Below are 12,898 nucleotides of genomic sequence, written 5' to 3' on the forward strand. Positions count from 1 at the left end.
TATCTCAGGTTCACCTTGGAGCAAATATCCTAAGAAAAAAAGCTGTGATTTCCGGACCTTACCTTGATGTTCTGCACACTTCATGAGTGCTGGCGAGTGTTAAGCTGCTACCTGGCTACATGGCGACCATTCCAAGCTAGTGAAAGATAGCATTGCACTTTATAGCGTGGGCTCAGAATTCATGAAATTATGCTTTCACAGCATGATGACTAGTTTCCAAGAGAAAATTTATGGCTAACGAACGCAGGATTTCCCAACCTTGTTACTGCAAGAGCTTATGATAAATTGTTAAAGAAGCTAAGACGATTTCGCGGTGACCGGCACAATCAGGCTGGGGCCAGCCAGCAATATGCCAAAAGACCAGTTGTGTTACCGTATGTACATAAATTTTCACACAATTTGAAAAATGTGGCCAGAAGGTATGAAATAAAACTGGGTTTCTCGGCCCCTAATAAGTTGTCTAAAGTATGTAAAATTTTAAGAATAATTCTGTGAATGTGGCTAGAGAAAAGTACACGTGTAGAGTGAAATGTATAGTACCTTGTAAAGTGAATGTGGTATCAGATAATATTATCTTGTGGTCTGGTTTACGTAGGTGCAACTGGAAGGTGTATGAATGTAAGACTAGAGGAACACAAGAAGGTAGAGGCTTGGCTAGGTGGTTGGGATAACTCTGCTGTACACTGCACGGGATGTGAAGGCTGCTAAGCTTTCCTTTCGGCAACACGCATTTTGGCAGTAAATTCAGAGAGTTTAAATGAGAGATTATCGAGGCTAGACACATCTTATGACTGCGTGACGAATATGTGAGTGTGTTGTCTATCGTGTTAAGACGCAATGAGTTGGACTATCTTGATCAGGGAAATATTGAGGGCGATTTTTGACTCATGTTGTCCTGTATGCTTATCTGTAACTGCGGGGTTTATGGTGTTGCTTTGCTTTTTATATATTTCCTGTTCACGTCAATAAACTTTAGTCGTGAGTCAGCGCCTGCCTTGTCTCCTTTCTCATCCCTGTCTTTCGCGCTGGTAGATTCACCGCGATGACTCACCTCTGCAGAAATCCAAGGCATGACATTTTCCTTTTCACACTCGTGGTTCAGCGCATAATACGGCAAAGGCTTTTCAATTCCAAGGAAAGTTCATGGCTCCATTTAACACTGCCTTCTGCTTGCAAGACACAGAGCAGCATTCACTGTAGATTCTACCTGCAACACAGAGAGCAAAGTTTTAGCTAAGTGGACTAAACTAGGAAAGCGCACAATATCTAGAGCCAAATAACTGAACTGAAAGAAATAGAGGGTATTGTAATAGCGAACACACTGATATATTGCAAGCAAGATATATGCATGATATAATGTAATATCCAACACTGCTACCGTTGCCTTAGCCAACTACTTCATAAATAACAATAAATGCAGTACCACAAAAATACTGATACCGTACTATTTGTGTTAATAGTAGCAGATCAGGTTCAATGAAAAAAAAGGGCCCAGTGCTGACTGTCATTCCCACAGCAGCCTTGTGACCAATGGCCGGTGTAAAGGAAAGAGGAGGAATGACTGAAAAGAGAAAGAGCCAGGGGGGAGGAAGATCGGTATAGAGTGGCTTAGGATATGATAGGAAAATAATGTTGTTTAGACAGTGAGCACAAAATAAACATTACCACACAAGTAAAGACATACGAGACCAACCATATATATCATTATGCATAGTGGCAAACTTGATGCCATTTAGCCCAAAATATGTTTTCAATAAAGCGATAATAATTATTAATAGCATAACTGACCGAGTGAAACCAAAACAGGGATGAACAGGGAAGTTGTGAATATTCTGGCAGAAATTAAAAGAAGAAAATGGATCTGGCCAGGGCATTCAATGCAGAAAATGAATCACGAATAGTATCTAAGGGCAACAGAATGAATTTGATGGATTTTAATGGCACAAGGGCATCTGTGGCCAATGAGTGCCTTAGCACAAGTAATTTCGTCTACTTAAGGTGAGATCAGAGACCCATTTCCCAAGCATTTCATTCCAGATAAGCCGAGCACCACGCCAGGAAACAGCATGCACGTTGTATCGCAACAAAATGAATTTCACCCAAAGAAAAATATAGCAGGAGATAGCTGAATATAAGCTCACTAGATAAGATTAGGAGATTTCTGAGGATAGTGTGGCATGCAGCTGGTGCAAGACACAGATAATTAAACTGGAAGAGGCCATTGTCCTGAGGTGAATGTAAACTAAGCGATGAGGATAATGAAATTTGCTACACTAGATCTGTTAAGAATCAGCTCAAGTTCCATGCTTCAAGAAGATGCAAGTTTGCTCAGTGAAAAAAAATAGAAGTTCACCCAAGAATTGATATCTTGGCGGTATCAGGCTGCAGGTGCAGATGAATTAATCCTGCCTCAGAGAAGAGCTACATAGAGCCCAATACATTTAGGCCAGTCCTACAATGACAGCTGTTAATAAATATTTTAAAACTGTTTTTCATTGCACAAACAATAATGCCCAGTTTGTGTTGGTCATGTGATTATGTTACTGAGGCTCTCCTAAAAATTCTAACCAGAGCTAAAATACAAGCTGTCTCTACTTAGTTTCTATAGCAACAATGAAGAACTTAAACACATGCATATTATTCAAGTAGAAGTTTTATTCTTGGCATGCCCTAAAAATTTTAAATTATACTGAAAAGTAACAGAGTGGAGTGCTTGTGCCACAAAAACTAAACCTCAACAACAAAGAGAACACAAGATAGAGTCAACAACATATTGCCCAAAATTTGAATGTTTGACAGAACAAATACGAAAAGAAAGCCTCTCCACAACTGGAACAAAACAGCGTGATACCGAGCACACATTTGAAAAATTGTTTCATCCAAATCCCCAGTCTGGTGCTCCAGCACTCGTCAGCCAGCATGTCATGAAATGTACCTTAGTTCTGGTAGCTGCAAAGAGTATACAGCTGATTCGGCATTTTGATATGTGAACAGTAAGCCTCAATGACCACCAGGCTGAATACTTTCAAGAGGCTGTTCTAGTAACAAGACTGCTGTGAAACACTTAGCAAGTTATGCTGGCGTAATAATGCAAACCGTTAATCTGAGAGTTCGCTACCACGCAACTCTGTAGTAACTCCTAAAGTGTTGCAAACCAATGCAAAAAAGGACTGGCTATTATATAAACAAAATCAAGAGGCTGCAATGCAATGCCATGACGGAAGTGCTGCAATACAGCAATAGCGATACAATGTACACTTTAAGCAACACAATGAAACATGATATTTTATCCCTAATTATCAGAATTCAAATATCTGTTTTCCTTGCTCTCTTGCAAAATTAAGTTTAGATCATGAAAGTGCTCAAAAAGACAAGGATACAGAAAGAGATTTTCACACAGCGCGCTTACTTCCAGTGTCTTGTTGAGCGCATCCACTACCTAAACATGGTTACCCAACTAGCCTGAACGCGGTCGTTATTCCAAAATTAAGCCTTTCACAAAGTGGGAGCCCCTTTCACCATACAAGGTGCACCATAACTAATCCAACAATTTTATCGTGATATGTTTTCTCTAACAATAAACACTGCTTGAAGATTTTGCAATAATACTTGTCTTTTCGATTCTACGAATGTATCATGCAAGTGTTCAATGAAATGACCATCTGCCCATCTTGATCATTGCTCAAAATCAGGGCATAATGCACCATAAAGGGCAGGCTCTGCTTGATTTTTATGTTACGAAGCAGGTACGTGCAGCCCTTCTGCTGGCTTGTATGCAGCAGGTTTGTCTAGCTAGGTGAACTGTGGTTTTGTAATAAAGATGAAATGGTACTTTGGACTCGCTCGCGAGCCATGGAAAGGAAAATGATAGGTGTAACGTTAAGAGATCGGAAGCGGGCAGAGTGGGTGAGGGAACAAACACGGGTTAATGACATCCTAGTCGAAATCAAGAGAAAGAAATGGGCTTGGGCAGGGCATGTAATGCGAAGGCAAGACAACCGCTGGTCCTTAAGGGTAACGGAGTGGATTCCAAGTGAAAGTAAGCGTAGCAGGGGGCGGCAGAAGGTTAGGTGGACGGATCAGATTAAGAAGTTTGCAGGCAAAGGGTGGATGCAGCTGGCAAAGGATAGGGTTAATTGGAGAAACATGGGAGAGGCCTTTGCCCTGCAGTGGGTGTAGTAAGGCTGATGATGATGATGATGATGATGATGATGGTATTTTGGAAGTGATGGCTTTCTAAAATGCATTTAATATACATACCGGGGCTTTAACAGCCCTGGTCTCAGCAACATCAGTGGGGGACCGCAGGAGTGGCCTAGGGGTCTGAGCATCTGCCTCGCAAGTGGGAGGTGCGGAGTTCGATCCCCAGTGCCACCGGGTAACCAGCGGTGATACAATGGGTGGTTTCAATGGCCAGTTTAAAACTTGAAATAACCATGCTGCAATATATACAAAATTGATTTGTGTGCTCTCTCTTACATGACATCAGTTAATCATATCATAGTGTTGGTAGTACACAAAATGCATGTGCGGGACATATACATGCACAGTTTTTGTTCATATCTTACCTGCTATGTGCTGTTATGGCATGTTATGTGCTGGGAAAGCAACAGGTAGTGAGCAATGTTGTGTTGCAGCCTTTCTTCAGGTGGAATTTGAATCATGTGAAGTGCAGCTGAAAAAATTGTTTCATACATAAGTATATTTCATGCAACACAACAAAAAGTGCACAGCCCCATCATGAGTTGTGCTTTAAACAGCGAGCATATTACTACTCTATTTAACTTATGATGCTAGTCAGTGATGCTGGAGGCACAAAACTAAATACTCTGAGGTAACAAGAGCTAATATGAACAATCATGCCTCTAAGAGATATTGTGAATATACATTTTTCTGAATGAACTAAAGTTGTCCTTAGAAGCATTCAGAGGAAGACAATTTTGCTAAATGCCTTTTGCCAGAACAGGCCTTTTATGAACCAGTTGCAAATGAAAAGAATCTGACTTTAAGACCATGCTATGCATGCTCTAGTGCCAAAGTAGTTGCATACAAGCAATTTGTATACTATGCCCCTAGTTTTATGGTGGGCCTGTGCTGCACAATTTTCACGCAAGGTAGTGGAAAGTATGTGCCATGAAACAGACCTTTGCTTGCTGAAACTGACAAATAAATACTGGGTTTTTAAGGCAGGAAAGGAGTTACAAAGTTCCTTCTGCAGGTTTTGAACTTCACGCTAGTTATTTGAGAAATATCAATCCCTGACTTGCAATGATTGAAGTTTCAGCAAATAACATTTCCATTGTAACAGTGAAAATGCTCTCTTATTTGAGGAACGACTTTTCAAAAGCCTGCATTTCATGGTGGCTGTCAAGTAGCCCTGATAAAGAGAAACCAGTCACGATACACAACTAAGCCCCAGTAGCACATTTTCAACTATACCCTCATGATGTAGATTTAAAGTAAGTGTTAAACAATACAAATACAAATCCCTTGATTTCCTTCATGATTTATCACTGGTGTATACATACAAAGATAACCGTACAAGATGTGGACTGCATGGTAGAGAGAGAGTAGGCAGGTGGCTTCTTGACACAAAGTGAACAAGGGAAGGAAAAATCTCAGGGTGCTTGTTAATGTTTCGACAAGACGACTTGTTTTCGTCTGGGGTCAACATATACAGAGGAAACTTAGAATCTCTCAAGTGCAGGGTTGTCCACTCTTAGTGCGAACACGCGAGCAGATGGCTGTGCTCTTTGGGCCACTGCGTCTGACATTGTTGCCGCACATCGAAGTGTAACAGATGACACGAAGCACCACATCCAGGTACATCTCCTCCTGCGCCATTTTGCAGCGATGAGTGGCTGCGCCGCACGCAGTGGACCTCTAAAGAGAGCGGCCATGCGCTCACATGTTTGCACTAAATGTGGCCAGCTCTGTACATTCCGGAATTGGCGTAATTATTTCAAAAGGCCTTGCACATGGTCAGAGGTTTCCCAACAAATAATTTCCCCCTCCTTTCCTGCTTTCTTTAATTTATCGTTATACTTTAACCTTACGCCCTGCACCTCCAGACACCTCCAGACGTCACTTCTCGGAACCTTGGCTCCCGCACCCCCCCCCCCTTTGTTTTGCCTTTTCTCCGAATCTGCCCTCATTTTTCCTTTTTCCTTCAAATTATTTTGCCCCTCCCCCCTGGAATTTTATTCTGCCATGCTGCTTAATTCCTTTATCCTAGTTTTTCAGGAAAAGGCAGCCACCTGTTGCGGCTGGACATAAAGCCTTTCAAGCCCACTATCTCTCCACGCTCCATACCCCGAGATTCCTTTCTACTGAATTGGCCTTTTCTTTTCACAGTTTTGCACGTCTACCGGCTAATCTTCTTTAGCAGCCATCATGCCTGGTAAAGGTTCACGCTCCCCATCGTAACGCCCTTCCCACATCGCACCTTCGTCCCACACATCAGGCCTTTCTCCTTGAAGTGAATACCTTATTTACACCCCACCAATGATGAACGCTTTGCCAGACAAAGACAAGTCTTCTTGTCGAAACGTCGGCAAGCACCCTGAGGCTTTTCCCTTCCTTATTCAGTTTGTGAGATACCAGGGACAGGTGTTCAAGCAGCGATACCACACTAATACCCCCGTCACACGGGCACTGCAAAGGCCCTTGAGAATCAGGTCCTTATATCCAAAGGCGTAAGGAGTGCAGATACACGGTACAAATGTTGCGCCTTTGCCGCTAAGGGCCTTGGACGCGAAGGCGCTCAACCGAGGCCTTCGGAGCCCGAAGGCGCGGCCTTCGAGAACCTGTGATCGCAGTGCCGTCCAAAGTCAAAAAGTAAAAGCAATAAAAAATAGATACAGCTAATAATGTTCGAAAATATTTTTTTCAAATACGCAAGGTGTGTCTGGCTTTGGTTTTTGTGCGGGCGTTTATGTTTTATGTTCAAATTTCAAGACAGTGAAAGTGTTGCGGCAACACCGAGCGCCCTTGGTGGCCAAGGCAATACACGTACAAAACCTGCTCCTGCTGATGAGAGTAGCTGTTGCAGTACTTTTAAGGAAGCAATCAAATTAAAAAAATTGTCAAAGCTCAACGAATGAACAGAATACACCACTTTAATTTTAAAACAGTCACTTCAGCGACCTTTAGTATAGCAGCGGGTGCTAAGCCTGAACGACTGTCACCTTTGGGCTGCACCGTGTAGCTGCATCGCTGCTCCTTTATGCTTTCGCTCCTTTGGTGAAAAATGGTGCCTTTGCTGGAAAGGCCTTAGAGGAATGCCATGTGACAGGGGTATAAAACACATTTTTTAGTGACACGAAAGACTCGGTGCTTTTAGTTCTGACCACAATCTGAATCATGCTTTGGTGGCTTAGCATATCAAAATACTGGACATGACAAAAACAGCTAATTAGTGAGGGTTATTATTTGCTATAGGTGAAATTATAACATTCTCCTAAAATAATGAAAAGAAACCACCAGCCCTGACATCAATGTACAATTTGGCTGTAACATACTGACATGACAATCAAGTTAAACGTAAATTCCCTTTTCGCAACTTCAAAACTGCATGCATTATTTCTAGAAAGGGCGAGAACAGAAGTTCATACATAGTGCCAAAGAAAAGAGTGCATAATAGTACCACTTATGAGGTTTTATCGGCAACTGCAATGAGCAAGGCTGTGTAAATGGCAATCCAGAGTTATGTGTCTTACGAGCGCATGCACTTGAGAGGTGATAGCAGCTGTGGACGCAGCTGTCCATCGCAGTTCTGAGTCTGTCGAGATAACACATGGGGTAAAGTATTCCCTGTTTTGCTGCCGAAGGCAAAATCGTCAGCGAATAGAGTTGCCTTGCTGTTCACTGTCAATATCTACTGCTCAAAGTAAAGGAAACTAGGGTATAAAAAATACAGCATTTCATATTATGCTTTGGCCAAATGCAGTGAGAATGAAACAGACTAGAGACTTGTCTTATGAAGTTTGCACTCTTTACTTTGCACCAGAGGAAAATAAATTTGTGCACAGTTGACCTACTGCTTGCCAATGTCCTAGAAGAAATAAATCCAGGTCTCAGAAAGTCTACCGAGAGAATACTGATGCTGCATGTGCATTTCTCTGAACTGTTCTGAAATATCCAGAAGTTACCCATATTTTTACTACCTGATTACATACTGTAATCTTTGCAAGGAATATGAGGTTCTCAAGTAACACTTGTTGCGGGGCTAGTTGGTGCACAGTTCTATGTACAAATGTTAGAGCAAAAATAAGAGACAATCACAAGAAAGGTGGACAAGACAACGCGCTACTGACAACAGATTTTTTATTGAAAGAAAACATAATATATAGGTTCACCGTCACACCACCTATCAGCTGCAGCAAACGTTAGAAAGATGAGTAGGGTCATAAAAGCGATAAAAGAGTTTTGGAGTTTTTTCTTTTAACGCTTTTATGACCCTACTCATCTTTCTGACGTTTGCTGCAGCTGATAGGTGGTGTGACGGTGAACCTCTATATTATGTGTTTTCTTTCAATAAAAAATTAGTTGTCAGTAGCGCGTTGTCTTGTCCACCTTTCTTGTGATTTTCTCTTATTTTTGCGCTAACATTTGTACATGGAATATGAGGTTAACGGACTGGGAAAAAAAGTCCGGAATGGTACCTTTTGTACTCGGCACTTGGATAAACAGATGACCCACTGGGCGTCCCCAGGAGCTCTGCTACCAGGCTCCCCTAGCAATAGTATTCAATTGTCCAGATCCAAAGGAGCCATGCGAATGGTTGCCTAAAAGGACAGCAGATGCATGAACACAAAACAGTTTTCCAACGTTGTTTCAGTGTGAAAAATGGTTTCAAATCTCTAGACTATATCTGGTAGAACACAAATTATCCGAAGACCATCTCCTGCGCAGAATCATCTCAAAACACATTAGGCACGCTGTAACAACATGGACAGTTTGTGCTTAATTGAATACAAATGTTTAGCTGATCGACCAATGTTACTTCAAATAGAGACAGAAAGCGCATGCACGTTGTACTGATGTTATCGTGAACATACTATGCGACGAGACGCAGGGTTACAATACAAACAAAAACCGCTTTCAAAATTTGAGAACAAAAGACTCACCTTCTCACAAGTTCGCCAAACCGGAGACGTTGCCGAGTGGCTGCCGCCAAAGTCACTCGCAATGCACAGAAACAATAAAAATGCAGTGCCGCAGACTTTCCTTCAGGAATTTCAGTCGATTAAATTTCTAACTATTCGCACGGACTACCTTTGCAAGCATGTCTACAAGTTATCGGCGCAGCCACGCCATTTGCAATTTACAGAGCTGCCGGGAAATTCATAGCGCCATTCGCGTATTCGCATTCATGCTTACGTCGCTGATGTCGCAAAGGCGCACAACGGCAAAAACATATATTATGTATTTAATTTTAGAGTAGCTTTTTAGCTGACAACCTGAATGGTTTGATATATTAAGTTTTTTTTCGTTGCTTGAACGTTATTACCACCAGCTGCAGCGCAGCTTGGCCATGGCTAGCCATGGCGAAGTCGAAGCGCTAGCCGAGCCCGCAGTCACTGGTCGGAAACATGTTCGCAGTTAGCGCGGTGTAGAGTTGAATGAACAGGCGCTTTGGAATGTGTTTTTGTTTTTCTGTGTTCGCTGCGTGCGTCCTGCGCGTTGTGTCTATTTAGTATGTGTGTGTATGTGTGTGGCCCGAACGCTGCATTGGAGTGTACATACAACCGCTTGCTATCCCATGCGGCATCGGTGCGTAGTAAAACGATCATGCAGAATGTGCGTTACAATGCCAGTGGCCCTGCACGAAAGAGGAGACTTGAAGCCGACGGAAAAGCTGCTCTCCCTCGTGGGACTGCAAGAATCTGACGAGTAACAGTCGACGCACGTTTCGGTGGATGATTCCGTTTACCACGCCAAAAAATTCAGCACTGGCCAACAGCAATGATGAACTGCTGCTGCATCATGATGCTGCATCATCACCTGTGTGATGTTTGTGACAAGCTTGTTGGAAGTGAACGTGGCCATGAATGGTATTCGCCGAGCAGCGGCCCTCAGGGCGTGGCACCAGTGGATACCTGAAGACGATTACTGTTTGCCCGCGCCCTGGCGCCTCGCATTCAACTGAATGCTTTGGCGTTAATTATTTATATCTGAATTTCACACGTAGTTGAACTGTAGCAAATATTACAGCCGCATCGTACAAACGTACCGTCGGAAGAGCACCCTTTTTCATTTTTTTTGAGGGAGGGGGTGGGGGGAATTACCGTCTGCTCAAATTTTATGACACTAATATTTTGAGCTTATTTTCTAAACATGTGCCGCGTTGGCACTGTAAGCAAAGCATTTATTGGGCAGAAGTTTATTTGATGTTGTGTTGGCACAAGGTTAATGATTGTCATTGTACTGTGGTGCCATCTTCAAACAAAACACATCATTGTACACTCTCCTTGCAGAATATCTAATGAGGTAATAAATTACTGAGCAGCGAGTGTGCAATGTAGTAAATGCGAGGAACATTACTGAATTACTTCAAACTTGTCATGTTCTGTTCTCGTTAGTGATTACGCATGCCTTGGTGTCTGCTGCTTTCCAGTGAAGGGGCGAGAGGCATGTCGAGCTCCACTTAGCAGCTTTTTTCCCTCCACTCTCTACTGGTCAACTTGGTAAAATAAACTCAACATAATGCGCGATTGCTCAGACCTAGAATAACTACCATTTCACTTATTTACTCTCAGGGCCGATTGGCATCGAATAGAGGAGTGAGTGACTAACATGAATACATGTGTAGGCAGATTAATTAAAATGAATATACACAGCAGACTTGAAGGCATCGGATGCAGTGGTGGACACGACGAAGGCAGAGAAGATGTGACAGTTGAAAACGTAGAAAAGTGGAGATCTGCGTGAGTTTGTACGCGACATAAGGTGAACTCTAGCAAAAAAATAAGAAGGCGCAGAGGACTGAGGCCAGAGTTAAAACTGTAGTTTAACAGAGGAAAGCACCTACCAACAAGCCAAAATGTGCACATGCAAGCAGCTATGTGAACACAGAACATAGAAAATGAAACTCCTTTTTGGGCAGAAGGAAAGCTATGGCACATTGCTTGTTGTGATGTTGTTGTGTAGTTGTTCCTCTTCATATCTGGTCCTTCCACACCCAGCAACTGAAATGCCATCAAAAATGAGCATCTCCAATCACTCTAATTACATGGGAGGTACACATCGCCAGATGTCAGAGGCTTGGTGTCTCATCTTGCAGACTAACTAGTTTGTCAGATATAAACTTTACCGCATGTAAGAGGCATGCGGTAGCCTTGTAGGGGGAGTATTTCATAAGTATTACAGCATATTGTACAGTGCTGGCATGTTTATTATTTACATCGCAGTAATGTAATAGCACAGGCTAGAAAGTTTGTAAGTGAACAGAAAAAAACAATGTTCATGCCATATCTTAGCCACATTCTTAGTATTGCATAAAAAGTGCAAATAAGGAATTCCTCATTTTACGTCAGCTTTTTCTTTCTCAGCATTGATCTTTTGAAAGTTAGCAAGGTTCTACAGTCTTCTGTGCCTATCGGCTGGCCCTCTTGTTTGTCAAAGCTGCCGAGTACACAATGGGTCGTGTCATTGTAAGCTAAGTAAACGGTGGATAGAAAATTCGTGCTTTCAGAGTATTTCCAGAAAAAAACTGCTATTATTTCCTACTCAGAATGGGGGAACAGCATCATTGGTGCACATCCTCCTTCTCACTGCAGCAATTATGGCTTCTCGCTGCTTTTTGGCGGCGTTTCATTTATCTTCAGGAAGAGCAGGCATGAATGGGCGGCAATAGGTAACTACTAAATTAAACATTGCAATGAGGAATATTTTGTTGTGTCTGTGCTTTTGTTATTCATGAAGAAGTTGGAGTTTTTGATTGACGGTTGTGTAGCAAAGATGTAACTGCTACATTGCACTGCATTCACAGATTTGTTTGCCCATGCTCTTTAGTTTTCTCAGTGGTTCGTTTCCTTACCAAACGGCAGATGAAAATTCGGCTTTCAACTTGTGCACTTTCATCATGTTTGCAATGTACTTTCAGCTGGTGTTCAATTTCACTTTGGAGAAGTTGTCCAACCATTGTCTGTGTCTAAATGTTTTCTAACAATTGACCTTATTACGCAGCATTTCTCACAGAAAGCAAATGTTGCAGTAACATTTTTATTAAATATTACTGTCATGTGGCTAGCAACGTAGCGAAAACATTTTTGCATCGAGTCAGCTTTTAACATTATAGCAAATTAAGGCCTTTGTTATTTAACGTTGCTCACAATTTGTACCAATCATTCAACCTTGAAGCAACGTAATGCATTTTCACCCTTCCTTGGCTCTTCAGCTTTGCACATTGTGTTAATCGCATTAGACGTGCTCACTATCATTGGCCATGCTAGTTTGCGCACATTGTTGGCTAAGAGCAAACCAGACAAATCAAAAATGGGACGTCATGTGATGCCTATAGTCCACGGGCCAATGGTTCATCCTGTAGAAGTGGCGTCACATCCTAAGCATCTTCTGTTTTTGCTGCCTTTAAGCAAGTTATTAGTGTGTTTGGTGGCACACATAGTCGATGGGGTTAACCGTCTTGTCGTATTAAGTTTTGATCCCTAAATTTGAATGTTTAGTATTTTTCCCTGCAACGACTATGGAGGAACACGGACGTTTCCTACAATACTGGACTGAATATACGGTCATTCCCTACGTTTCATTAAAAGCAGAAGTGGTTCCGTTTCTAAAACGTACATAGTCTAGGTTATAGGTACGGAATTTTTTTACAGTGTACACTGGCAAACGCCCCGCTGTATGTATACCCCACCCCCCTGATACCTCTTTGGAT

Source organism: Amblyomma americanum, chromosome 1 (assembly GCF_052857255.1).
Source record: "Amblyomma americanum isolate KBUSLIRL-KWMA chromosome 1, ASM5285725v1, whole genome shotgun sequence".
NCBI lineage: Eukaryota > Metazoa > Arthropoda > Arachnida > Ixodida > Ixodidae > Amblyomma > Amblyomma americanum.